At 42.8% G+C, this 21832-nt stretch overlaps 52 non-coding genes and 16 pseudogenes across 52 annotated transcripts; all 68 read left to right on the top strand.

The window, feature by feature from the left end:
- The first annotated feature begins 183 nt into the window (after positions 1-183).
- On the top strand, positions 184-302 carry LOC149064345 (5S ribosomal RNA). The gene has a single exon (XR_016196031.1). It is a non-coding gene; the product is annotated as a 5S ribosomal RNA (ribosomal RNA).
- A 201-nt stretch (positions 303-503) lies between these two features.
- On the top strand, positions 504-622 carry LOC149064344 (5S ribosomal RNA). Its single transcript, XR_016195877.1, has one exon. It is a non-coding gene; the product is annotated as a 5S ribosomal RNA (ribosomal RNA).
- Positions 623-823: 201 nt separating this feature from the next.
- LOC149064343 (5S ribosomal RNA) lies at positions 824-942 on the top strand. The gene has a single exon (XR_016195847.1). It is a non-coding gene; the product is annotated as a 5S ribosomal RNA (ribosomal RNA).
- Positions 943-1141: 199 nt separating this feature from the next.
- Positions 1142-1260, top strand: LOC149064342 (5S ribosomal RNA). Its single transcript, XR_016195918.1, has one exon. It is a non-coding gene; the product is annotated as a 5S ribosomal RNA (ribosomal RNA).
- Positions 1261-1460: 200 nt separating this feature from the next.
- LOC149064341 (5S ribosomal RNA) lies at positions 1461-1579 on the top strand (annotated as a pseudogene).
- Positions 1580-1780: 201 nt separating this feature from the next.
- Positions 1781-1898, top strand: LOC149064340 (5S ribosomal RNA; annotated as a pseudogene).
- A 201-nt stretch (positions 1899-2099) lies between these two features.
- Positions 2100-2218, top strand: LOC149064339 (5S ribosomal RNA). The gene has a single exon (XR_016195846.1). It is a non-coding gene; the product is annotated as a 5S ribosomal RNA (ribosomal RNA).
- A 201-nt stretch (positions 2219-2419) lies between these two features.
- On the top strand, positions 2420-2538 carry LOC149064338 (5S ribosomal RNA). The gene has a single exon (XR_016196030.1). It is a non-coding gene; the product is annotated as a 5S ribosomal RNA (ribosomal RNA).
- Positions 2539-2739: 201 nt separating this feature from the next.
- Positions 2740-2858, top strand: LOC149064337 (5S ribosomal RNA). Its single transcript, XR_016195965.1, has one exon. It is a non-coding gene; the product is annotated as a 5S ribosomal RNA (ribosomal RNA).
- Positions 2859-3059: 201 nt separating this feature from the next.
- On the top strand, positions 3060-3178 carry LOC149064336 (5S ribosomal RNA). The gene has a single exon (XR_016195783.1). It is a non-coding gene; the product is annotated as a 5S ribosomal RNA (ribosomal RNA).
- Positions 3179-3379: 201 nt separating this feature from the next.
- LOC149064335 (5S ribosomal RNA) lies at positions 3380-3498 on the top strand. The gene has a single exon (XR_016195845.1). It is a non-coding gene; the product is annotated as a 5S ribosomal RNA (ribosomal RNA).
- Positions 3499-3697: 199 nt separating this feature from the next.
- Positions 3698-3816, top strand: LOC149064334 (5S ribosomal RNA). Its single transcript, XR_016195881.1, has one exon. It is a non-coding gene; the product is annotated as a 5S ribosomal RNA (ribosomal RNA).
- Positions 3817-4016: 200 nt separating this feature from the next.
- On the top strand, positions 4017-4135 carry LOC149064333 (5S ribosomal RNA). The gene has a single exon (XR_016195899.1). It is a non-coding gene; the product is annotated as a 5S ribosomal RNA (ribosomal RNA).
- A 201-nt stretch (positions 4136-4336) lies between these two features.
- LOC149064332 (5S ribosomal RNA) lies at positions 4337-4455 on the top strand. The gene has a single exon (XR_016196028.1). It is a non-coding gene; the product is annotated as a 5S ribosomal RNA (ribosomal RNA).
- Positions 4456-4656: 201 nt separating this feature from the next.
- On the top strand, positions 4657-4775 carry LOC149064331 (5S ribosomal RNA). Its single transcript, XR_016195844.1, has one exon. It is a non-coding gene; the product is annotated as a 5S ribosomal RNA (ribosomal RNA).
- A 199-nt stretch (positions 4776-4974) lies between these two features.
- Positions 4975-5093, top strand: LOC149064330 (5S ribosomal RNA). Its single transcript, XR_016196078.1, has one exon. It is a non-coding gene; the product is annotated as a 5S ribosomal RNA (ribosomal RNA).
- A 200-nt stretch (positions 5094-5293) lies between these two features.
- On the top strand, positions 5294-5412 carry LOC149064329 (5S ribosomal RNA; annotated as a pseudogene).
- A 201-nt stretch (positions 5413-5613) lies between these two features.
- LOC149064328 (5S ribosomal RNA) lies at positions 5614-5731 on the top strand (annotated as a pseudogene).
- Positions 5732-5932: 201 nt separating this feature from the next.
- Positions 5933-6051, top strand: LOC149064327 (5S ribosomal RNA). The gene has a single exon (XR_016195782.1). It is a non-coding gene; the product is annotated as a 5S ribosomal RNA (ribosomal RNA).
- Positions 6052-6252: 201 nt separating this feature from the next.
- Positions 6253-6371, top strand: LOC149064326 (5S ribosomal RNA). The gene has a single exon (XR_016196027.1). It is a non-coding gene; the product is annotated as a 5S ribosomal RNA (ribosomal RNA).
- Positions 6372-6572: 201 nt separating this feature from the next.
- LOC149064325 (5S ribosomal RNA) lies at positions 6573-6691 on the top strand. Its single transcript, XR_016195964.1, has one exon. It is a non-coding gene; the product is annotated as a 5S ribosomal RNA (ribosomal RNA).
- A 201-nt stretch (positions 6692-6892) lies between these two features.
- LOC149064324 (5S ribosomal RNA) lies at positions 6893-7011 on the top strand. The gene has a single exon (XR_016195880.1). It is a non-coding gene; the product is annotated as a 5S ribosomal RNA (ribosomal RNA).
- A 200-nt stretch (positions 7012-7211) lies between these two features.
- Positions 7212-7330, top strand: LOC149064323 (5S ribosomal RNA). Its single transcript, XR_016196026.1, has one exon. It is a non-coding gene; the product is annotated as a 5S ribosomal RNA (ribosomal RNA).
- A 201-nt stretch (positions 7331-7531) lies between these two features.
- On the top strand, positions 7532-7650 carry LOC149064322 (5S ribosomal RNA). Its single transcript, XR_016195975.1, has one exon. It is a non-coding gene; the product is annotated as a 5S ribosomal RNA (ribosomal RNA).
- Positions 7651-7851: 201 nt separating this feature from the next.
- LOC149064321 (5S ribosomal RNA) lies at positions 7852-7970 on the top strand (annotated as a pseudogene).
- Positions 7971-8171: 201 nt separating this feature from the next.
- On the top strand, positions 8172-8290 carry LOC149064320 (5S ribosomal RNA). Its single transcript, XR_016195963.1, has one exon. It is a non-coding gene; the product is annotated as a 5S ribosomal RNA (ribosomal RNA).
- Positions 8291-8491: 201 nt separating this feature from the next.
- LOC149064319 (5S ribosomal RNA) lies at positions 8492-8610 on the top strand. The gene has a single exon (XR_016195879.1). It is a non-coding gene; the product is annotated as a 5S ribosomal RNA (ribosomal RNA).
- Positions 8611-8810: 200 nt separating this feature from the next.
- LOC149064318 (5S ribosomal RNA) lies at positions 8811-8929 on the top strand. Its single transcript, XR_016196025.1, has one exon. It is a non-coding gene; the product is annotated as a 5S ribosomal RNA (ribosomal RNA).
- Positions 8930-9130: 201 nt separating this feature from the next.
- LOC149064317 (5S ribosomal RNA) lies at positions 9131-9249 on the top strand. The gene has a single exon (XR_016195780.1). It is a non-coding gene; the product is annotated as a 5S ribosomal RNA (ribosomal RNA).
- A 201-nt stretch (positions 9250-9450) lies between these two features.
- On the top strand, positions 9451-9569 carry LOC149064316 (5S ribosomal RNA; annotated as a pseudogene).
- Positions 9570-9770: 201 nt separating this feature from the next.
- LOC149064315 (5S ribosomal RNA) lies at positions 9771-9889 on the top strand. The gene has a single exon (XR_016195901.1). It is a non-coding gene; the product is annotated as a 5S ribosomal RNA (ribosomal RNA).
- Positions 9890-10090: 201 nt separating this feature from the next.
- LOC149064314 (5S ribosomal RNA) lies at positions 10091-10209 on the top strand. Its single transcript, XR_016196077.1, has one exon. It is a non-coding gene; the product is annotated as a 5S ribosomal RNA (ribosomal RNA).
- A 200-nt stretch (positions 10210-10409) lies between these two features.
- On the top strand, positions 10410-10528 carry LOC149064313 (5S ribosomal RNA; annotated as a pseudogene).
- Positions 10529-10729: 201 nt separating this feature from the next.
- Positions 10730-10847, top strand: LOC149064312 (5S ribosomal RNA; annotated as a pseudogene).
- A 201-nt stretch (positions 10848-11048) lies between these two features.
- On the top strand, positions 11049-11167 carry LOC149064311 (5S ribosomal RNA). The gene has a single exon (XR_016195843.1). It is a non-coding gene; the product is annotated as a 5S ribosomal RNA (ribosomal RNA).
- A 201-nt stretch (positions 11168-11368) lies between these two features.
- Positions 11369-11487, top strand: LOC149064310 (5S ribosomal RNA; annotated as a pseudogene).
- A 201-nt stretch (positions 11488-11688) lies between these two features.
- LOC149064309 (5S ribosomal RNA) lies at positions 11689-11807 on the top strand. The gene has a single exon (XR_016195779.1). It is a non-coding gene; the product is annotated as a 5S ribosomal RNA (ribosomal RNA).
- Positions 11808-12008: 201 nt separating this feature from the next.
- On the top strand, positions 12009-12127 carry LOC149064308 (5S ribosomal RNA). The gene has a single exon (XR_016195967.1). It is a non-coding gene; the product is annotated as a 5S ribosomal RNA (ribosomal RNA).
- A 201-nt stretch (positions 12128-12328) lies between these two features.
- LOC149064307 (5S ribosomal RNA) lies at positions 12329-12447 on the top strand. The gene has a single exon (XR_016195984.1). It is a non-coding gene; the product is annotated as a 5S ribosomal RNA (ribosomal RNA).
- A 201-nt stretch (positions 12448-12648) lies between these two features.
- Positions 12649-12767, top strand: LOC149064306 (5S ribosomal RNA). The gene has a single exon (XR_016195778.1). It is a non-coding gene; the product is annotated as a 5S ribosomal RNA (ribosomal RNA).
- Positions 12768-12968: 201 nt separating this feature from the next.
- On the top strand, positions 12969-13087 carry LOC149064305 (5S ribosomal RNA). Its single transcript, XR_016195966.1, has one exon. It is a non-coding gene; the product is annotated as a 5S ribosomal RNA (ribosomal RNA).
- Positions 13088-13288: 201 nt separating this feature from the next.
- LOC149064304 (5S ribosomal RNA) lies at positions 13289-13407 on the top strand. Its single transcript, XR_016195777.1, has one exon. It is a non-coding gene; the product is annotated as a 5S ribosomal RNA (ribosomal RNA).
- Positions 13408-13608: 201 nt separating this feature from the next.
- Positions 13609-13727, top strand: LOC149064303 (5S ribosomal RNA). Its single transcript, XR_016195842.1, has one exon. It is a non-coding gene; the product is annotated as a 5S ribosomal RNA (ribosomal RNA).
- A 199-nt stretch (positions 13728-13926) lies between these two features.
- Positions 13927-14045, top strand: LOC149064302 (5S ribosomal RNA). Its single transcript, XR_016195945.1, has one exon. It is a non-coding gene; the product is annotated as a 5S ribosomal RNA (ribosomal RNA).
- A 200-nt stretch (positions 14046-14245) lies between these two features.
- On the top strand, positions 14246-14363 carry LOC149064301 (5S ribosomal RNA; annotated as a pseudogene).
- A 201-nt stretch (positions 14364-14564) lies between these two features.
- On the top strand, positions 14565-14683 carry LOC149064300 (5S ribosomal RNA). The gene has a single exon (XR_016195841.1). It is a non-coding gene; the product is annotated as a 5S ribosomal RNA (ribosomal RNA).
- Positions 14684-14884: 201 nt separating this feature from the next.
- LOC149064299 (5S ribosomal RNA) lies at positions 14885-15003 on the top strand. Its single transcript, XR_016196024.1, has one exon. It is a non-coding gene; the product is annotated as a 5S ribosomal RNA (ribosomal RNA).
- Positions 15004-15202: 199 nt separating this feature from the next.
- On the top strand, positions 15203-15321 carry LOC149064298 (5S ribosomal RNA). The gene has a single exon (XR_016196068.1). It is a non-coding gene; the product is annotated as a 5S ribosomal RNA (ribosomal RNA).
- A 200-nt stretch (positions 15322-15521) lies between these two features.
- Positions 15522-15639, top strand: LOC149064297 (5S ribosomal RNA; annotated as a pseudogene).
- Positions 15640-15840: 201 nt separating this feature from the next.
- LOC149064296 (5S ribosomal RNA) lies at positions 15841-15958 on the top strand (annotated as a pseudogene).
- A 201-nt stretch (positions 15959-16159) lies between these two features.
- On the top strand, positions 16160-16278 carry LOC149064295 (5S ribosomal RNA). The gene has a single exon (XR_016195932.1). It is a non-coding gene; the product is annotated as a 5S ribosomal RNA (ribosomal RNA).
- A 201-nt stretch (positions 16279-16479) lies between these two features.
- On the top strand, positions 16480-16598 carry LOC149064294 (5S ribosomal RNA). The gene has a single exon (XR_016195776.1). It is a non-coding gene; the product is annotated as a 5S ribosomal RNA (ribosomal RNA).
- Positions 16599-16799: 201 nt separating this feature from the next.
- Positions 16800-16918, top strand: LOC149064293 (5S ribosomal RNA). Its single transcript, XR_016196023.1, has one exon. It is a non-coding gene; the product is annotated as a 5S ribosomal RNA (ribosomal RNA).
- Positions 16919-17119: 201 nt separating this feature from the next.
- Positions 17120-17238, top strand: LOC149064292 (5S ribosomal RNA). The gene has a single exon (XR_016195775.1). It is a non-coding gene; the product is annotated as a 5S ribosomal RNA (ribosomal RNA).
- Positions 17239-17439: 201 nt separating this feature from the next.
- Positions 17440-17558, top strand: LOC149064291 (5S ribosomal RNA). The gene has a single exon (XR_016196022.1). It is a non-coding gene; the product is annotated as a 5S ribosomal RNA (ribosomal RNA).
- Positions 17559-17759: 201 nt separating this feature from the next.
- LOC149064290 (5S ribosomal RNA) lies at positions 17760-17877 on the top strand (annotated as a pseudogene).
- A 201-nt stretch (positions 17878-18078) lies between these two features.
- On the top strand, positions 18079-18197 carry LOC149064289 (5S ribosomal RNA). Its single transcript, XR_016195931.1, has one exon. It is a non-coding gene; the product is annotated as a 5S ribosomal RNA (ribosomal RNA).
- A 201-nt stretch (positions 18198-18398) lies between these two features.
- Positions 18399-18517, top strand: LOC149064288 (5S ribosomal RNA). The gene has a single exon (XR_016195774.1). It is a non-coding gene; the product is annotated as a 5S ribosomal RNA (ribosomal RNA).
- Positions 18518-18718: 201 nt separating this feature from the next.
- On the top strand, positions 18719-18837 carry LOC149064287 (5S ribosomal RNA). Its single transcript, XR_016196021.1, has one exon. It is a non-coding gene; the product is annotated as a 5S ribosomal RNA (ribosomal RNA).
- Positions 18838-19038: 201 nt separating this feature from the next.
- Positions 19039-19157, top strand: LOC149064286 (5S ribosomal RNA). Its single transcript, XR_016195930.1, has one exon. It is a non-coding gene; the product is annotated as a 5S ribosomal RNA (ribosomal RNA).
- Positions 19158-19358: 201 nt separating this feature from the next.
- On the top strand, positions 19359-19476 carry LOC149064285 (5S ribosomal RNA; annotated as a pseudogene).
- Positions 19477-19677: 201 nt separating this feature from the next.
- LOC149064284 (5S ribosomal RNA) lies at positions 19678-19796 on the top strand (annotated as a pseudogene).
- A 201-nt stretch (positions 19797-19997) lies between these two features.
- LOC149064283 (5S ribosomal RNA) lies at positions 19998-20116 on the top strand. The gene has a single exon (XR_016195884.1). It is a non-coding gene; the product is annotated as a 5S ribosomal RNA (ribosomal RNA).
- Positions 20117-20316: 200 nt separating this feature from the next.
- On the top strand, positions 20317-20435 carry LOC149064282 (5S ribosomal RNA). The gene has a single exon (XR_016196074.1). It is a non-coding gene; the product is annotated as a 5S ribosomal RNA (ribosomal RNA).
- Positions 20436-20636: 201 nt separating this feature from the next.
- Positions 20637-20755, top strand: LOC149064281 (5S ribosomal RNA). Its single transcript, XR_016195772.1, has one exon. It is a non-coding gene; the product is annotated as a 5S ribosomal RNA (ribosomal RNA).
- Positions 20756-20955: 200 nt separating this feature from the next.
- LOC149064280 (5S ribosomal RNA) lies at positions 20956-21073 on the top strand (annotated as a pseudogene).
- Positions 21074-21274: 201 nt separating this feature from the next.
- LOC149064279 (5S ribosomal RNA) lies at positions 21275-21393 on the top strand. The gene has a single exon (XR_016195849.1). It is a non-coding gene; the product is annotated as a 5S ribosomal RNA (ribosomal RNA).
- Positions 21394-21594: 201 nt separating this feature from the next.
- LOC149064278 (5S ribosomal RNA) lies at positions 21595-21713 on the top strand. Its single transcript, XR_016195848.1, has one exon. It is a non-coding gene; the product is annotated as a 5S ribosomal RNA (ribosomal RNA).
- The last annotated feature ends 119 nt before the right edge of the window (positions 21714-21832 follow it).

Raw genomic sequence — 21832 nt, 5'->3', positions numbered from 1 at the left:
ATACGAACAAATAATACCACTGCGAATGAGAAAAATGAATTTTACAAAATCAAGAATCGTTGAAATAATCTTCACTTATATGCATCAGCTCTAAGAAAAGGAACTTCATGGCGTGGTTTCGAATTTCCGATATCTCTTTTGTTCTTTGTCTCCACTGATTTTTCCTTACTCCTTCACGTTATCGCCAACGGCCATACCATGTTCAATACACCGGTTCTCGTCCGATCACCGAAGTTAAGCAACATCGGGCGCTGCTAGTACTTGGGTGGGTGACTACCTGGGAACACCGCGTGCTGTTGGCTCCTTGTTTTTCCTGCTGATACGAACAAATAATACCACTGCTAATGAGAAAAATGATTTTTTACAAGATGAAGAATCGTACAAATAAACTTCGTTTATATGCATCAGCTCTAAGAAAAGGAACTTCGTGGCGTGGTTTCGAATTTTCGGTCCCTCTTTTGTTCTTTTTCTCCACTGATTTTTCCTTACTCCTTCACGTTATCGCCAACGGCCATACTATGTTGAATACACCGGTTCTCGTCCGATCACCGAAGTTAAGCAACATCGGGCGCTGCTAGTACTTGGGTGGGTGACCACTTGGGAACACCGCGTGCTGTTGGCTTCTTGTTTTTCCTGCTGACACGAACAAATAATACCACTGATAATGAGAAAAATTATTTTTTACAAAATGAAGAATCGTTGAAATTATGTCCGTTTATATGCATCAGCTCTAAGAAAAGGAACTTCATGGCGTGGTTTCGAATTTTCGGTCCCTCTTTTGTTCTTTTTCTCCACTGATTTTTCCTTACTCCTTCACGTGATCGCCAACGGCCATACCATGTTGAATACACCGGTTCTCGTCCGATCACCGAAGTTAAGCAACATCGGGCGCTGCTAGTACTCGGGTGGGTGACCACTTGGGAACACCGCGTGCTGTTGGCTTCTTGTTTTTCCTGCTGACACGAACAAATAATACCACTGCTAATAAGAAAAATGATTTTTTACAAAATGAAGAATCGTTGAAATTATCTCCGTTTATATGCACCAGCTCTAGGAAAAGGAACTTCATGGCGTGGTTTCGAATTTCCTGTCCCTCTTTTGTTCTTTTTCCACTGATTATTCCTTACTCCTTCACGTTATCGCCAACGGCCATACCATGTTGAATACACCGGTTCTCGTCCGATCACCGAAGTTAAGCAACATCGGGCGCTGCTAGTACTTGGGTGGGTGACCACCTGGGAACACCTCGTGCTGTTGGCTCCTTGTTTTCCGCACTGATAAGAACAAATAATACCACTGCGAATGAGAAAAATGAATTTTACAAAATCAAGAATCGTTGAAATAATCTTCACTTATATGCATCAGCTCTAAGAAAAGGAACTTCATGGCGTGGTTTCGAATTTCCGATACCTCTTTTCTTTTTTGTCTCCACTGATTTTTCCTTACTCCTTCACGTTATCGCCAACGGCCATACCATGTTCAATACAACGGTTCTTGTCCGATCACCGAAGTTAAGCAACATCGGGCGCTGCTAGTACTTGGGTGGGTGACCACATGGGAACACCGCGTGCTGTTGGCTCCTTGTTTTCCCTCCTGATACGAACAAATAATACCACTGCTAATGAGAAAAATGATTTTTTACAAAATGAAGAATCGTTGAAATTATCTCCGTTTATATGCATCAGCTCTAAGAAAAGGAACTTCGTCGCGTGGTTTCGAATTTCCGGTCCCTCTTTTGTTCATTTTCTCCACTGATTTGTCCTTACTCCTTCACGTTATCGCCAACGGCCATACCATGTGAATACACCGGTACTCATCCCATCACCGAAGTTAAGCAACATCGGGCGCTGCTAGTACTCGGGTTGGTGACCACTTGGGAACACCGCGTGCTGTTGGCTTCTTGTTTTTCCTGCTGATACGAACAAATAATACCACTGCTAATGAGAAAAATGATTTTTTACAAAATGAAGAATCGTTGAAATTATCTCCGTTTATATCCATCAGCTCTAAGAAAAGGAACTTCATGGCGTGGTTTCGGATTTTCGGTCCCTCTTTTGTTCTTTTTCTCCACTGATTTTTCCTTACTCCTTCGCGTGATCGCCAACGGCCATACCATGTTGAATACACCGGTTCTCGTCCGATCACCGAAGTTAAGCAACATCGGGCGCTGCTAGTACTCGGGTGGGTGACCACTTGGGAACACCGCGTGCTGTTGGCTTCTTGTTTTTCCTGCTGCCACGAACAAATAATACTACTGCTAATGAGAAAAATGATTTTTTACAAAATGAAGAATAGTTGAAATTATCTCCGTTTATATGCACCAGCTCTAAGAAAAGGAACTTCATGGCGTGGTTTCGAATTTCCGATACCTCTTTTGTTCTTTGTCTCCACTGATTTTTCCTTACTCCTTCACGTTATCGCCAACGGCCATACCATGTTCAATACACCGGTTCTCGTCCGATCACCGAAGTTAAGCAACATCGGGCGCTGCTAGTACTTGGGTGGGTGACTACCTGGGAACACCGCGTGCTGTTGGCTCCTTGTTTTTCCTGCTGATACGAACAAATAATACCACTGCCAATGAGAAAAATGATTTTTTAGAAAATGAAGAATCGTTGAAATTATCTCCGTTTATATGCATCAGCTCTAAGAAAAGGAACTTCATGGCGTGGTTTCGAATTTTCGGTCCCTCTTTTGTTCTTTTTCTCCACTGATTTTTCCTTACTCCTTCACGTGATCGCCAGCGGCCATACCATGTTGAATACACCGGTTCTCGACCGATCACCGAAGTTAAGCAACATCGGGCGCTGCTAGTACTTGGGTGGGTGACCACATGGGAACACCGCGTGCTGTTGGCTCCTTGTTTTCCCTCCTGATACGAACAAATAATACCACTGCTAATGAGAAAAATGATTTTTTACAAAATGAAAAATCGTTGAAATTATCTCCGTTTATATGCATCAGATCTAAGAAAAGGAACTTCATATCGTGGTTTCGAATTTCCGATACCTCTTTTGTTCTTTGTCTCCACTGATTTTTCCTTACTCCTTTACGCTATCGCCAACGGCCATACCATGTTGAATACACCGGTTCTCGTCCGATCACCGAAGTTAAGCAACATCGGGCGCTGCTAGTACTTGGGTGGGTGACCACTTGGGAACACCGCGTGCTGTTGGCTTCTTGTTTTTCCTGCTGACACGAACAAATAATACCACTGCTAATGAGAAAAATTATTTTTTACAAAATGAAGAATCGTTGAAATTATGTCCGTTTATATGCATCAGCTCTAAGAAAAGGAACTTCATGGCGTGGTTTCGAATTTTCGGTCCCTCTTTTGTTCTTTTTCTCCACTGATTTTTCCTTACTCCTTCACGTGATCGCCAACGGCCATACCATGTTGAATACACCGGTTCTCGTCCGATCACCGAAGTTAAGCAACATCGGGCGCTGCTAGTACTCGGGTGGGTGACCACTTGGGAACACCGCGTGCTGTTGGCTTCTTGTTTTTCCTGCTGACACGAACAAATAATACCACTGCTAATGAGAAAAATGATTTTTTACAAAATGAAGAATCGTTGAAATTATCTCCGTTTATATGCACCAGCTCTAGGAAAAGGAACTTCATGGCGTGGTTTCGAATTTCCTGTCCCTCTTTTGTTCTTTTTCCACTGATTATTCCTTACTCCTTCACGTTATCGCCAACGGCCATACCATGTTGAATACACCGGTTCTCGTCCGATCACCGAAGTTAAGCAACATCGGGTGCTGCTAGTACTTGGGTGGGTGACCACCTGGGAACACCGCGTGCTGTTGGCTCCTTGTTTTTCCTGCTGATACGAACAAATAATACCACTGCCAATGAGAAAAATGAATTTTACAAAATGAAGAATCGTTGAAATTATCTCCGTTTATATGCATCAGCTCTAAGAAAAGGAACTTCATGGCGTGGTTTCGAATTTCCGGTCCCTCTTTTGTTCTTTTTCTCCACTGATTTTTCCTTACTCCTTCACGTTATCGCCAACGGCCATACCATGTTGAATACACCGGTTCTCGTCCGATCACCGAAGTTAAGCAATATCGGGCGCTGCTAGTACTTGGGTGGGTGACCACCTGGGAACACCGCGTGCTGTTGGTTCTTTGTTTTCCGCACTGATACGAACAAATAATACCACTGCTAATGAGAAAAAGTATTTTTTACAAAATGAAGAATCGTTGAAATAATCTTCACTTATATGCATCAGCTCTAAGAAAAGGAACTTCATGGCGTGGTTTCGAATTTCCGATATCTCTTTTGTTCTTTGTCTCCACTGATTTTTCCTTACTCCTTCACGTTATCGCCAACGGCCATACCATGTTCAATACACCGGTTCTCGTCCGATCACCGAAGTTAAGCAACATCGGGCGCTGCTAGTACTTGGGTGGGTGACTACCTGGGAACACCGCGTGCTGTTGGCTCCTTGTTTTTCCTGCTGATACGAACAAATAATACCACTGCTAATGAGAAAAATGATTTTTTACAAAATGAAGAATCGTACAAATAAACTTCGTTTATATGCATCAGCTCTAAGAAAAGGAACTTCGTGGCGTGGTTTCGAATTTTCGGTCCCTCTTTTGTTCTTTTTCTCCACTGATTTTTCCTTACTCCTTCACGTGATCGCCAACGGCCATACCATGTTGAATACACCGGTTCTCGTCCGATCACCGAAGTTAAGCAACATCGGGCGCTGCTAGTACTCGGGTGGGTGACCACTTGGGAACACCGCGTGCTGTTGGCTTCTTGTTTTTCCTGCTGACACGAACAAATAATACCACTGCTAATGAGAAAAATGATTTTTTACAAAATGAAGAATCGTTGAAATTATCTCCGTTTATATGCACCAGCTCTAGGAAAAGGAACTTCATGGCGTGGTTTCGAATTTCCTGTCCCTCTTTTGTTCTTTTTCCACTGATTATTCCTTACTCCTTCACGTTATCGCCAACGGCCATACCATGTTGAATACACCGGTTCTCGTCCGATCACCGAAGTTAAGCAACATCGGGCGCTGCTAGTACTTCGGTGGGTGACCACCTGGGAACACCTCGTGCTGTTGGCTCCTTGTTTTCCGCACTGATAAGAACAAATAATACCACTGCGAATGAGAAAAATGAATTTTACAAAATCAAGAATCGTTGAAATAATCTTCACTTATATGCATCAGCTCTAAGAAAAGGAACTTCATGGCGTGGTTTCGAATTTCCGATACCTCTTTTGTTCTTTGTCTCCACTGATTTTTCCTTACTCCTTCACGTTATCGCCAACGGCCATACCATGTTCAATACAACGGTTCTTGTCCGATCACCGAAGTTAAGCAACATCGGGCGCTGCTAGTACTTGGGTGGGTGCCCACATGGGAACACCGCGTGCTGTTGGCTCCTTGTTTTCCCTCCTGATACGAACAAATAATACCACTGCTAATGAGAAAAATGATCTTTTACAAAATGAAAAATCGTTGAAATTATCTCCCTTTATATGCATCAGATCTAAGAAAAGGAACTTCATATCGTGGTTTCGAATTTCCGATCCCTATTTTGTAATTTTTCTCCACTAATTTTTAATTACTCCTTCATGTTATCGCCAACGGCCATACCATGTGAATACACCGGTACTCATCCCATCACCGAAGTTAAGCAACATTGGGCGCTGCTAGTACTCGGGTTGGTGACCACTTGGGAACACCGCGTGCTGTTGGCTTCTTGTTTTTCCTGCTGATACGAACAAATAATACCACTGCTAATGAGAAAAATGATTTTTTACAAAATGAAGAATCGTTGAAATTATCTCCGTTTATATCCATCAGCTCTAAGAAAAGGAACTTCATGGCGTGGTTTCGGATTTTCGGTCCCTCTTTTGTTCTTTTTCTCCACTGATTTTTCCTTACTCCTTCGCGTGATCGCCAACGGCCATACCATGTTGAATACACCGGTTCTCATCCGATCACCGAAGTTAAGCAACATCGGGCGCTGCTAGTACTCGGGTGGGTGACCACTTGGGAACACCGCGTGCTGTTGGCTTCTTGTTTTTCCTGCTGCCACGAACAAATAATACTACTGCTAATGAGAAAAATGATTTTTTACAAAATGAAGAATAGTTGAAATTATCTCCGTTTATATGCACCAGCTCTAAGAAAAGGAACTTCATGGCGTGGTTTCGAATTTCCGATACCTCTTTTGTTCTTTGTCTCCACTGATTTTTCCTTACTCCTTCACGTTATCGCCAACGGCCATACCATGTTCAATACACCGGTTCTCGTCCGATCACCGAAGTTAAGCAACATCGGGCGCTGCTAGTACTTGGGTGGGTGACTACCTGGGAACACCGCGTGCTGTTGGCTCCTTGTTTTTCCTGCTGATACAAACAAATAATACCATTGCCAATGAGAAAAATGATTTTTTAGAAAATGAAGCATCGTTGAAATTATCTCCGTTTATATGCATCAGCTCTAAGAAAAGGAACTTCATGGCGTGGTTTCGAATTTTCGGTCCCTCTTTTGTTCTTTTTCTCCACTGATTTTTCCTTACTCCTTCACGTGATCGCCAGCGGCCATACCATGTTGAATACACCGGTTCTCGACCGATCACCGAAGTTAAGCAACATCGGGCGCTGCTAGTACTTGGGTGGGTGACCACATGGGAACACCGCGTGCTGTTGGCTCCTTGTTTTCCCTCCTGATACGAACAAATAATACCACTGCTAATGAGAAAAATGATTTTTTACAAAATGAAAAATCGTTGAAATTATCTCCGTTTATATGCATCAGATCTAAGAAAAGGAACTTCATATCGTGGTTTCGAATTTCCGATACCTCTTTTGTTCTTTGTCTCCACTGATTTTTCCTTACTCCTTTACGCTATCGCCAACGGCCATACCATGTTGAATACACCGGTTCTCGTCCGATCACCGAAGTTAAGCAACATCGGGTGCTGCTAGTACTTGGGTGGGTGACCACCTGGGAACACCGCGTGCTGTTGGCTCCTTGTTTTTCCTGCTGATACGAACAAATAATACCACTGCCAATGAGAAAAATGAATTTTACAAAATGAAGAATCGTTGAAATTATCTCCGTTTATATGCATCAGCTCTAAGAAAAGGAACTTCATGGCGTGGTTTCGAATTTCCGATATCTCTTTTGTTCTTTGTCTCCACTGATTTTTCCTTACTCCTTCACGTTATCGCCAACGGCCATACCATGTTCAATACACCGGTTCTCGTCCGATCACCGAAGTTAAGCAACATCGGGCGCTGCTAGTACTTGGGTGGGTGACTACCTGGGAACACCGCGTGCTGTTGGCTCCTTGTTTTTCCTGCTAATACGAACAAATAATACCACTGCTAATGAGAAAAATGATTTTTTACAAAATGAAGAATCGTACAAATAAACTTCGTTTATATGCATCAGCTCTAAGAAAAGGAACTTCGTGGCGTATTTTCGAATTTTCGGTCCCTCTTTTGTTCTTTTTCTCCACTGATTTTTCCTTACTCCTTCACGTTATCGCCAACGGCCATACTATGTTGAATACACCGGTTCTCGTCCGATCACCGAAGTTAAGCAACATCGGGCGCTGCTAGTACTTGGGTGGGTGACCACCTGGGAACACTGCGTGCTGTTGCCTCCTTGTTTTTCCTGCTGATACGAACAAATAATACCACTGCTAATGAGAAAAATTATTTTTTACAAAATGAAGAATCGTTGAAATTATGTCCGTTTATATGCATCAGCTCTAAGAAAAGGAACTTCATGGCGTGGTTTCGAATTTCCGATACCTCTTTTGTTCTTTGTCTCCACTGATTTTTCCTTACTCCTTCACGTTATCGCCAACGGCCATACCATGTTCAATACACCGGTTCTCGTCCGATCACCGAAGTTAAGCAACATCGGGCGCTGCTAGTACTTGTGTGGGTGACTACCTGGGAACACCGCGTGCTGTTGGCTCCTTGTTTTTCCTGCTGATACAAACAAATAATACCACTGCCAATGAGAAAAATGATTTTTTAGAAAATGAAGAATCGTTGAAATTATCTCCGTTTATATGCATCAGCTCTAAGAAAAGGAACTTCATGGCGTGGTTTCGAATTTTCGGTCCCTCTTTTGTTCTTTTTCTCCACTGATTTTTCCTTACTCCTTCACGTGATCGCCAGCGGCCATACCATGTTGAATACACCGGTTCTCGACCGATCACCGAAGTTAAGCAACATCGGGCGCTGCTAGTACTTGGGTGGGTGACCACATGGGAACACCGCGTGCTGTTGGCTCCTTGTTTTCCCTCCTGATACGAACAAATAATACCACTGCTAATGAGAAAAATGATTTTTTACAAAATGAAAAATCGTTGAAATTATCTCCGTTTATATGCATCAGATCTAAGAAAAGGAACTTCATATCGTGGTTTCGAATTTCCGATACCTCTTTTGTTCTTTGTCTCCACTGATTTTTCCTTACTCCTTTACGCTATCGCCAACGGCCATACCATGTTGAATACACCGGTTCTCGTCCGATCACCGAAGTTAAGCAACATCGGGTGCTGCTAGTACTTGGGTGGGTGACCACCTGGGAACACCGCGTGCTGTTGGCTCCTTGTTTTTCCTGCTGATACGAACAAATAATACCACTGCCAATGAGAAAAATGAATTTTACAAAATGAAGAATCGTTGAAATTATCTCCGTTTATATGCATCAGCTCTAAGAAAAGGAACTTCATGGCGTGGTTTCGAATTTCCGGTCCCTCTTTTGTTCTTTGTCTCCACTGATTTTTCCTTACTCCTTCACGTTATCGCCAACGGCCATACCATGTTCAATACACCGGTTCTCGTCCGATCACCGAAGTTAAGCAACATCGGGCGCTGCTAGTACTTGGGTGGGTGACTACCTGGGAACACCGCGTGCTGTTGGCTCCTTGTTTTTCCTGCTGATACGAACAAATAATACCACTGCCAATGAGAAAAATGATTTTTTAGAAAATGAAGAATCGTTGAAATTATCTCCGTTTATATGCATCAGCTCTAAAAAAAGGAACTTCATGGCGTGGTTTCGAATTTTCGGTCCCTCTTTTGTTCTTTTTCTCCACTGATTTTTCCTTACTCCTTCACGTGATCGCCAACGGCCATACCATGTTGAATACACCGGTTCTCGTCCGATCACCGAAGTTAAGCAACATCGGGCGCTGCTAGTACTTGGGTGGGTGACCACATGGGAACACCGCGTGCTGTTGGCTCCTTGTTTTCCCTCCTGATACGAACAAATAATACCACTGCTAATGAGAAAAATGATTTTTTACAAAATGAAAAATCGTTGAAATTATCTCCGTTTATATGCATCAGATCTAAGAAAAGGAACTTCATATCGTGGTTTCGAATTTCCGATACCTCTTTTGTTCTTTGTCTCCACTGATTTTTCCTTACTCCTTCACGTTATCGCCAACGGCCATACCATGTTCAATACACCGGTTCTCGTCCGATCACCGAAGTTAAGCAACATCGGGCACTGCTAGTACTTGGGTGGGTGACTACCTGGGAACACCGCGTGCTGTTGGCTCCTTGTTTTTCCTGCTGATACGAACAAATAATACCACTGCCAATGAGAAAAATGACTTTTTACAAAATGAAGAATCGTTGAAATTATCTCCGTTTATATGCATCAGCTCTAAGAAAAGGAACTTCATGGCGTGGTTTCGAATTTTCGGTCCCTCTTTTGTTCTTTTTCTCCACTGATTTTTCCTTACTCCTTCACGTGATCGCCAACGGCCATACCATGTTGAATACACCGGTTCTCGTCCGATCACCGAAGTTAAGCAACATCGGGCGCTGCTAGTACTTGGGTGGGTGACCACCTGGGAACACTGCGTGCTGTTGCCTCCTTGTTTTTCCTGCTGATACGAACAAATAATACCACTGCTAATGAGAAAAATTATTTTTTACAAAATGAAGAATCGTTGAAATTATGTCCGTTTATATGCATCAGCTCTAAGAAAAGGAACTTCATGGCGTGGTTTCGAATTTTCGGTCCCTCTTTTGTTCTTTTTCTCCACTGATTTTTCCTTACTCCTTCACGTGATCGCCAACGGCCATACCATGTTGAATACACCGGTTCTCGTCCGATCACCGAAGTTAAGCAACATCGGGCGCTGCTAGTACTTCGGTGGGTGACCACCTGGGAACACCTCGTGCTGTTGGCTCCTTGTTTTCCGCACTGATAAGAACAAATAATACCACTGCGAATGAGAAAAATGAATTTTACAAAATCAAGAATCGTTGAAATAATCTTCACTTATATGCATCAGCTCTAAGAAAAGGAACTTCATGGCGTGGTTTCGAATTTCCGATACCACTTTTGTTCTTTGTCTCCACTGATTTTTCCTTACTCCTTCACGTTATCGCCAACGGCCATACCATGTTCAATACAACGGTTCTTGTCCGATCACCGAAGTTAAGCAACATCGGGCGCTGCTAGTACTTGGGTGGGTGCCCACATGGGAACACCGCGTGCTGTTGGCTCCTTGTTTTCCCTCCTGATACGAACAAATAATACCACTGCTAATGAGAAAAATGATCTTTTACAAAATGAAAAATCGTTGAAATTATCTCCGTTTATATGCATCAGATCTAAGAAAAGGAACTTCATATCGTGGTTTCGAATTTCCGATCCCTATTTTGTAATTTTTCTCCACTAATTTTTAATTACTCCTTCATGTTATCGCCAACGGCCATACCATGTGAATACACCGGTACTCATCCAATCACCGAAGTTAAGCAACATTGGGCGCTGCTAGTACTCGGGTTGGTGACCACTTGGGAACACCGCGTGCTGTTGGCTTCTTGTTTTTCCTGCTGATACGAACAAATAATACCACTGCTAATGAGAAAAATGATTTTTTACAAAATGAAGAATCGTTGAAATTATCTCCGTTTATATCCATCAGCTCTAAGAAAAGGAACTTCATGGCGTGGTTTCGGATTTTCGGTCCCTCTTTTGTTCTTTTTCTCCACTGATTTTTCCTTACTCCTTCGCGTGATCGCCAACGGCCATACCATGTTGAATACACCGGTTCTCGTCCGATCACCGAAGTTAAGCAACATCGGGCGCTGCTAGTACTCGGGTGGGTGACCACTTGGGAACACCGCGTGCTGTTGGCTTCTTGTTTTTCCTGCTGCCACGAACAAATAATACTACTGCTAATGAGAAAAATGATTTTTTACAAAATGAAGAATAGTTGAAATTATCTCCGTTTATATGCACCAGCTCTAAGAAAAGGAACTTCATATCGTGGTTTCGAATTTCCGATACCTCTTTTGTTCTTTGTCTCCACTGATTTTTCCTTACTCCTTCCCGTTATCGCCAACGGCCATACCATGTTCAATACACCGGTTCTCGTCCGATCACCGAAGTTAAGCAACATCGGGCACTGCTAGTACTTGGGTGGGTGACTACCTGGGAACACCGCGTGCTGTTGGCTCCTTGTTTTTCCTGCTGATACGAACAAATAATACCACTGCCAATGAGAAAAATGATTTTTTAGAAAATGAAGAATCGTTAAAATTATCTCCGTTTATATGCATCAGCTCTAAGAAAAGGAACTTCATGGCGTGGTTTCGAATTTTCGGTCCCTCTTTTGTTCTTTTTCTCCACTGATTTTTCCTTACTCCTTCACGTGATCGCCAACGGCCATACCATGTTGAATACACCGGTTCTCGTCCGATCACCGAAGTTAAGCAACATCGGGCGCTGCTAGTACTTGGGTGGGTGACCACATGGGAACACCGCGTGCTGTTGGCTCCTTGTTTTCCCTCCTGATACGAACAAATAATACCACTGCTAATGAGAAAAATGATTTTTTACAAAATGAAAAATCGTTGAAATTATCTCCGTTTATATGCATCAGATCTAAGAAAAGGAACTTCATATCGTGGTTTCGAATTTCCGATACCTCTTTTGTTCTTTGTCTCCACTGATTTTTCCTTACTCCTTCACGTGATCGCCAACGGCCATACCATGTTCAATACACCGGTTCTCGTCCGATCACCGAAGTTAAGCAACATCGGGCGCTGCTAGTACTTGGGTGGGTGACCACATGGGAACACCGCGTGCTGTTGGCTCCTTGTTTTCCCTCCTGATAAGAACAAATAATACCACTGCTAATGAGAAAAATGATTTTTTACAAAATGAAAAATCGTTGAAATTATCTCCGTTTATATGCATCAGATCTAAGAAAAGGAACTTCATATCGTGGTTTCGAATTTCCGATACCTCTTTTGTTCTTTGTCTCCACTGATTTTTCCTTACTCCTTCGCGTGATCGCCAACGGCCATACCATGTTGAATACACCGGTTCTCGTCCGATCACCGAAGTTAAGCAACATCGGGCACTGCTAGTACTTGGGTGGGTGACTACCTGGGAACACCGCGTGCTGTTGGCTCCTTGTTTTTCCTGCTGATACGAACAAATAATACCACTGCCAATGAGAAAAATGATTTTTTAGAAAATGAAGAATCGTTAAAATTATCTCCGTTTATATGCATCAGCTCTAAGAAAAGGAACTTCATGGCGTGGTTTCGAATTTTCGGTCCCTCTTTTGTTCTTTTTCTCCACTGATTTTTCCTTACTCCTTCACGTGATCGCCAACGGCCATACCATGTTGAATACACCGGTTCTCGTCCGATCACCGAAGTTAAGCAACATCGGGCGCTGCTAGTACTTGGGTGGGTGACCACATGGGAACACCGCGTGCTGTTGGCTCCTTGTTTTCCCTCCTGATACGAACAAATAATACCACTGCTAATGAGAAAAATGATTTTTTACAAAATGAAAAATCGTTGAAATTATCTCCGTTTATATGCATCAGATCTAAGAAAAGGAACTTCATATCGTGGTTTCGAATTTCCGATACCTCTTTTGTTCTTTGTCTCCACTGATTTTTCCTTACTCCTTCACGTGATCGCCAACGGCCATACCATGTTCAATACACCGGTTCTCGTCCGATCACCGAAGTTAAGCAACATCGGGCGCTGCTAGTACTTGGGTGGGTGACCACATGGGAACACCGCGTGCTGTTGGCTCCTTGTTTTCCCTCCTGATAAGAACAAATAATACCACTGCTAATGAGAAAAATGATTTTTTACAAAATGAAAAATCGTTGAAATTATCTCCGTTTATATGCATCAGATCTAAGAAAAGGAACTTCATATCGTGGTTTCGAATTTCCGATCCCTATTTTGTAATTTTTCTCCACTAATTTTTAATTACTCCTTCACGTGATCGCCAACGGCCATACCATGTTGAATACACCGGTTCTCGTCCGATCACCGAAGTTAAGCAACATCGGGCGCTGCTAGTACTTGGGTGGGTGACCACATGGGAACACCGCGTGCTGTTGGCTCCTTGTTTTCCCTCCTGATACGAACAAATAATACCACTGCTAATGAGAAAAATGATTTTTTACAAAATGAAGAATCGTTGAAATTATCTCCGTTTATATGCACCGGCTCAAAGAAAAGGAACTTCATGGCGTGGTTTCTAATTTCCGGTCCCTCTTTTGTTCTTTTTCTCCACTGATTTTTCCTTACTCCTTCACGTGATCGCCAACGGCCATACCATGTTGAATACACCGGTTCTCGTCCGATCACCGAAGTTAAGCAACATCGGGCGCTGCTAGTACTCGGGTGGGTGACCACTTGGGAACACCGCGTGCTGTTGGCTTCTTGTTTTTCCTGCTGACACGAATAAATAATACCACTGCTAATGAGAAAAATGATTTTTTAGAAAATGAAGAATCGTTGAAATTATCTCCGTTTATATGCACCAGCTCTAGGAAAAGGAACTTCATGGCGTGGTTTCGAATTTTCGGTCCCTCTTTTGTTCTTTTTCCACTGATTATTCCTTACTCCTTCAAGTTATCGCCAACGGCCATACCATGTTCAATACACCGGTTCTCGTCCGATCACCGAAGTTAAGCAACATCGGGCGCTGCTAGTACTTGGGTGGGTGACCACCTGGGAACACCTCGTGCTGTTGGCTCCTTGTTTTCCGCACTGATAAGAACAAATAATACCACTGCGAATGAGAAAAATGAATTTTACAAAATCAAGAATCGTTGAAATAATCTTCACTTATATGCATCAGATCTAAGAAAAGGAACTTCATATCGTGGTTTCGAATTTCCGATCCCTATTTTGTAATTTTTCTCCACTAATTTTTAATTACTCCTTCATGTTATCGCCAACGGCCATACCATGTGAATACACCGGTACTCATCCCATCACCGAAGTTAAGCAACATTGGGCGCTGCTAGTACTCGGGTTGGTGACCACTTGGGAACACCGCGTGCTGTTGGCTTCTTGTTTTTCCTGCTGATACGAACAAATAATACCACTGCTAATGAGAAAAATGATTTTTTACAAAATGAAGAATCGTTGAAATTATCTCCGTTTATATCCATCAGCTCTAAGAAAAGGAACTTCATGGCGTGGTTTCGGATTTTCGGTCCCTCTTTTGTTCTTTTTCTCCACTGATTTTTCCTTACTCCTTCGCGTGATCGCCAACGGCCATACCATGTTGAATACACCGGTTCTCGTCCGATCACCGAAGTTAAGCAACATCGGGCGCTGCTAGTACTCGGGTGGGTGACCACTTGGGAACACCGCGTGCTGTTGGCTTCTTGTTTTTCCTGCTGCCACGAACAAATAATACTACTGCTAATGAGAAAAATGATTTTTTACAAAATGAAGAATAGTTGAAATTATCTCCGTTTATATGCACCAGCTCTAAGAAAAGGAACTTCATGGCGTGGTTTCGAATTTCCGATACCTCTTTTGTTCTTTGTCTCCACTGATTTTTCCTTACTCCTTCACGTTATCGCCAACGGCCATACCATGTTCAATACACCGGTTCTCGTCCGATCACCGAAGTTAAGCAACATCGGGCGCTGCTAGTACTTGGGTGGGTGACTACCTGGGAACACCGCGTGCTGTTGGCTCCTTGTTTTTCCTGCTGATACGAACAAATAATACCACTGCCAATGAGAAAAATGATTTTTTTGAAAATGAAGAATCGTTGAAATTATCTCCGTTTATATGCATCAGCTCTAAGAAAAGGAACTTCATGGCGTGGTTTCGAATTTTCGGTCCCTCTTTTGTTCTTTTTCCACTGATTATTCCTTACTCCTTCACGTTATCGCCAACGGCCATACCATGTTCAATACACCGGTTCTCGTCCGATCACCGAAGTTAAGCAACATCGGGCTCTGCTAGTACTTGGGTGGGTGACCACCTGGGAACACCTCGTGCTGTTGGCTCCTTGTTTTCCGCACTGATAAGAACAAATAATACCACTGCGAATGAGAAAAATGAATTTTACAAAATCAAGAATCGTTGAAATAATCTTCACTTATATGCATCAGATCTAAGAAAAGGAACTTCATATCGTGGTTTCGAATTTCCGATCCCTATTTTGTAATTTTTCTCCACTAATTTTTAATTACTCCTTCATGTTATCGCCAACGGCCATACCATGTGAATACACCGGTACTCATCCCATCACCGAAGTTAAGCAACATTGGGCGCTGCTAGTACTCGGGTTGGTGACCACTTGGGAACACCGCGTGCTGTTGGCTTCTTGTTTTTCCTGCTGATACGAACAAATAATACCACTGCTAATGAGAAAAATGATTTTTTACAAAATGAAGAATCGTTGAAATTATCTCCGTTTATATCCATCAGATCTAAGAAAAGGAACTTCATATCGTGGTTTCGAATTTCCGATCCCTATTTTGTAATTTTTCTCCACTAATTTTTAATTACTCCTTCATGTTATTGCCAACGGCCATACCATGTGAATACACCGGTTCTCGTCCCATCACCGAAGTTAAGCAACATCGGGCGATGCTAGTACTCGGGTGGGTGACCACTTGGGAACACCGCGTGCTGTTGGCTTCTTGTTTTCCCTGCTGATACGAACAAATAATACCACTGCTAATGAGAAAAATGATTTTTTACAAAATGAAGAATCGTTGAAATTATCTCCGTTTATATGCACCGGCTCTAAGAAAAGGAACTTCATGGCGTGGTTTCGAATTTCCGGTCCCTCTTTTGTTCTTTTTCTCCACTGATTATTCCTTACTCCCTCACGTTATCGCCAACGGCCATACCATGTTGAATACACCGGTTCACGTTCGATCACCGAAGTTAAGCAACATCGGGCGCTGCTAGTACTTGGGTGGGTGACTACCTGGGAACACCGCGTGCTGTTGGCTCCTTGTTTTTCCTGCTGATACGAACAAATAATACCACTGCCAATGAGAAAAATGACTTTTTACAAAATGAAGAATCGTTGAAATTATCTCCGTTTATATGCATCAGCTCTAAGAAAAGGAACTTCATGGCGTGGTTTCGAATTTTCGGTCCCTCTTTTGTTCTTTTTCTCCACTGATTTTTCCTTACTCCTTCACGTGATCGCCAACGGCCATACCATGTTGAATACACCGGTTCTCGTCCGATCACCGAAGTTAAGCAACATCGGGCGCTGCTAGTACTTGGGTGGGTGACCACATGGGAACACCGCGTGCTGTTGGCTCCTTGTTTTCCCTCCTGATACGAACAAATAATACCACTGCTAATGAGAAAAATGATTTTTTACAAAATGAAAAATCGTTGAAATTATCTCCGTTTATATGCATCAGATCTAAGAAAAGGAACTTCATATCGTGGTTTCGAATTTCCGATACCTCTTTTGTTCTTTGTCTCCACTGATTTTTCCTTACTCCTTCACGTTATCGCCAACGGCCATACCATGTTCAATACACCGGTTCTCGTCCGATCACCGAAGTTAAGCAACATCGGGCGCTGCTAGTACTTGGGTGGGTGACTACCTGGGAACACCGCGTGCTGTTGGCTCCTTGTTTTTCCTGCTGATACGAACAAATAATACCACTGCCAATGAGAAAAATGATTTTTTAGAAAATGAAGAATCGTTGAAATTATCTCCGTTTATATGCATCAGCTCCAAGAAAAGGAATTTCATGGCGTGGTTTCGAATTTCCGGTCCCTCTTTTGTTCTTTTTCTCCACTGATTATTCCTTACTCCTTCACGTGATCGCCAACGGCCATACCATGTTGAATACACCGGTTCTCGTCCGATCACCGAAGTTAAGCAACATCGGGCGCTGCTAGTACTTGGGTGGGTGACCACATGGGAACACCGCGTGCTGTTGGCTCCTTGTTTTCCCTCCTGATACGAACAAATAATACCACTGCTAATGAGAAAAATGATTTTTTACAAAATGAAAAATCGTTGAAATTATCTCCGTTTATATGCATCAGATCTAAGAAAAGGAACTTCATATCGTGGTTTCGAATTTCCGATACCTCTTTTGTTCTTTGTCTCCACTGATTTTTCCTTACTCCTTCACGTTATCGCCAACGGCCATACCATGTTCAATACACCGGTTCTCGTCCGATCACCGAAGTTAAGCAACATCGGGCGCTGCTAGTACTTGGGTGGGTGACTACCTGGGAACACCGCGTGCTGTTGGCTCCTTGTTTTTCCTGCTGATACGAACAAATAATACCACTGCCAATGAGAAAAATGATTTTTTAGAAAATGAAGAATCGTTGAAATTATCTCCGTTTATATGCATCAGCTCCAAGAAAAGGAATTTCATGGCGTGGTTTCGAATTTCCGGTCCCTCTTTTGTAATTTTTCTCCACTAATTTTTAATTACTCCTTCATGTTATCGCCAACGGCCATACCATGTGAATACACCGGTTCTCGTCCCATCACCGAAGTTAAGCAACATCGGGCGCTGCTAGTACTCGGGTGGGTGACCACTTGGGAACACCGCGTGCTGTTGGCTTCTTGTTTTCCCTGCTGATACGAACAAATAATACCACTGCTAATGAGAAAAATGATTTTTTACAAAATGAAGAATCGTTGAAATTATCTCCGTTTATATGCACCGGCTCTAAGAAAAGGAACTTCATGGCGTGGTTTCGAATTTCCGGTCCCTCTTTTGTTCTTTTTCTCCACTGATTATTCCTTACTCCCTCAAGTTATCGCCAACGGCCATACCATGTTGAATACACCGGTTCACGTTCGATCACCGAAGTTAAGCAACATCGGGCGCTGCTAGTACTTGGGTGGGTGACTACCTGGGAACACCGCGTGCTGTTGGCTCCTTGTTTTTCCTGCTGATACGAACAAATAATACCACTGCCAATGAGAAAAATGACTTTTTACAAAATGAAGAATCGTTGAAATTATCTCCGTTTATATGCATCAGCTCTAAGAAAAGGAACTTCATGGCGTGGTTTCGAATTTTCGGTCCCTCTTTTGTTCTTTTTCTCCACTGATTTTTCCTTACTCCTTCACGTGATCGCCAACGGCCATACCATGTTGAATACACCGGTTCTCGTCCGATCACCGAAGTTAAGCAACATCGGGCGCTGCTAGTACTTGGGTGGGTGACCACATGGGAACACCGCGTGCTGTTGGCTCCTTGTTTTCCCTCCTGATACGAACAAATAATACCACTGCTAATGAGAAAAATGATTTTTTACAAAATGAAAAATCGTTGAAATTATCTCCGTTTATATGCATCAGATCTAAGAAAAGGAACTTCATATCGTGGTTTCGAATTTCCGATACCTCTTTTGTTCTTTGTCTCCACTGATTTTTCCTTACTCCTTCACGTTATCGCCAACGGCCATACCATGTTCAATACACCGGTTCTCGTCCGATCACCGAAGTTAAGCAACATCGGGCGCTGCTAGTACTTGGGTGGGTGACTACCTGGGAACACCGCGTGCTGTTGGCTCCTTGTTTTTCCTGCTGATACGAACAAATAATACCACTGCCAATGAGAAAAATGATTTTTTAGAAAATGAAGAATCGTTGAAATTATCTCCGTTTATATGCATCAGCTCCAAGAAAAGGAATTTCATGGCGTGGTTTCGAATTTCCGGTCCCTCTTTTGTTCTTTTTCTCCACTGATTATTCCTTACTCCTTCACGTTATCGCCAACGGCCATACCATGTTGAATACACCGGTTCACGTTCGATCACCGAAGTTAAGCAACATCGGGCGCTGCTAGTACTTGGGTGGGTGACTACCTGGGAACACCGCGTGCTGTTGGCTCCTTGTTTTTCCTGCTGATACGAACAAATAATACCACTGCCAATGAGAAAAATGATTTTTTAGAAAATGAAGAATCGTTGAAATTATCTCCGTTTATATGCATCAGCTCTAAGAAAAGGAACTTCATGGCGTGGTTTCGAATTTTCGGTCCCTCTTTTGTTCTTTTTCTCCACTGATTTTTCCTTACTCCTTCATGTTATCGCCAACGGCCATACCATGTGAATACACCGGTTCTCGTCCCATCACCGAAGTTAAGCAACATCGGGCGCTGCTAGTACTCGGGTGGGTGACCACTTGGGAACACCGCGTGCTGTTGGCTTCTTGTTTTTCCTGCTGATACGAACAAATAATACCACTGCTAATGAGAAAAATGATTTTTTACAAAATGAAGAATCGTTGAAATTATCTCCGTTTATATGCACCGGCTCTAAGAAAAGGAACTTCATGGCGTGGTTTCGAATTTCCGGTCCCTCTTTTGTTCTTTTTCTCCACTGATTTTTCCTTACTCCTTCACGTTATCGCCAACGGCCATACCATGTTGAATACACCGGTTCTCGTCCGATCACCGAAGATAAGCAACATCGGGCGCTGCTAGTAATCGGGTGGGTGACCACTTGGGAACACCGCGTGCTGTAGGCTTCTTGCTTTTCCTGCTGATACGAACAAATAATACCACTGCTAATGAGAAAAATGATTTTTTAGAAAATGAAGAATCGTTGAAATTATCTCCGTTTATATGCATCCGCTCTAAGAAAAGGAACTTCATGGCGTGGTTTCGAATTTCCGGTCCCTCTTTTGTTCTTTTTCTCCACTGATTTTTCCTTACTCCTTCACGTTATCGCCAACGGCCATACCATGTTGAATACAACGGTTCTCGTCCGAACACCGAAGTTAAGCAACATCGGGCGCTGCTAGTACTTGGGTGGGTGACCACCTGGGAACACCGCGTGCTGTTGGCTCCTTGTTTCCCGCACTGATAAGAACAAATATTACCACTGCGAATGAGAAAAATGAATTTTACAGAATGAAGAATCGTTGAAATAATCTTCGTTTATATGCATCAGCTCTAAGAAAAGGAACTTCATGGCGTGGTTTCGAATTTCCGATACCTCTTTTGTTCTTTGTCTCCACTGATTTTTCCTTACTCCTTCACGTGATCGCCAACGGCCATACCATGTTGAATACACCGGTTCTCGTCCGATCACCGAAGTTAAGCAACATCGGGCGCTGCTAGTACTTGGGTGGGTGACCACCTGGGAACACCGCGTGCTGTTGGCTCCTTGTTTTTCCTGCTGATACGAACAAATAATACCACTGCCAATGAGAAAAATGATTTTTTAGAAAATGAAGAATCGTTGAAATTATCTCCGTTTATATGCATCAGCTCTAAGAAAAGGAACTTCATGGCGTGGTTTCGAATTTTCGGTCCCTCTTTTGTTCTTTTTCTCCACTGATTTTTCCTTACTCCTTCACGTGATCGCCAACGGCCATACCATGTTGAATACACCGGTTCTCGTCCGATCACCGAAGTTAAGCAACATCGGGCGCTGCTAGTACTTGGGTGGGTGACCACATGGGAACACCGCGTGCTGTTGGCTCCTTGTTTTCCGCACTGATAAGAACAAATAATACCACTGCGAATGAGAAAAATGAATTTTACAAAATCAAGAATCGTTGAAATAATCTTCACTTATATGCATCAGATCTAAGAAAAGGAACTTCATATCGTGGTTTCGAATTTCCGATCCCTATTTTGTAATTTTTCTCCACTAATTTTTAATTACTCCTTCATGTTATCGCCAACGGCCATACCATGTGAATACACCGGTACTCATCCCATCACCGAAGTTAAGCAACATTGGGCGCTACTAGTACTCGGGTTGGTGACCACTTGGGAACACCGCGTGCTGTTGGCTTCTTGTTTTTCCTGCTGATACGAACAAATAATACCACTGCCAATGAGAAAAATGATTTTTTAGAAAATGAAGAATCGTTGAAATTATCTCCGTTTATATGCATCAGCTCTAAGAAAAGGAACTTCATGGCGTGGTTTCGAATTTTCGGTCCCTCTTTTGTTCTTTTTCCCCACTGATTTTTCCTTACTCCTTCACGTGATCGCCAACGGCCATACCATGTTGAATACACCGGTTCTCGTCCGATCACCGAAGTTAAGCAACATCGGGCGCTGCTAGTACTTGGGTGGGTAACCACATGGGAACACCGCGTGCTGTTGGCTCCTTGTTTTCCCTCCTGATACGAACAAATAATACCACTGCTAATGAGAAAAATGATTTTTTACAAAATGAAAAATCGTTGAAATTATCTCCGTTTATATGCATCAGATCTAAGAAAAGGAACTTCATATCGTGGTTTCGAATTTCCGATACCTCTTTTGTTCTTTGTCTCCACTGATTTTTCCTTACTCCTTCACGTGATCGCCAACGGCCATACCATGTTGAATACACCGGTTCTCGTCCGATCACCGAAGTTAAGCAACATCGGGCGCTGCTAGTACTTGGGTGGGTAACCACATGGGAACACCGCGTGCTGTTGGCTCCTTGTTTTCCCTCCTGATACGAACAAATAATACCACTGCTAATGAGAAAAATGATTTTTTACAAAATGAAAAATCGTTGAAATTATCTCCGTTTATATGCATCAGATCTAAGAAAAGG

This window comes from Pholcus phalangioides, unplaced genomic scaffold (assembly GCF_987345545.1).
Source record: "Pholcus phalangioides strain wild (caught in Gottingen) unplaced genomic scaffold, Ppha-v1.0 ptg000042l_1, whole genome shotgun sequence".
Classification (NCBI taxonomy): domain Eukaryota; kingdom Metazoa; phylum Arthropoda; class Arachnida; order Araneae; family Pholcidae; genus Pholcus; species Pholcus phalangioides.
Note: the sequence above shows the minus strand (reverse complement) of the source record. Positions and strands in the feature narration are given on the sequence as shown.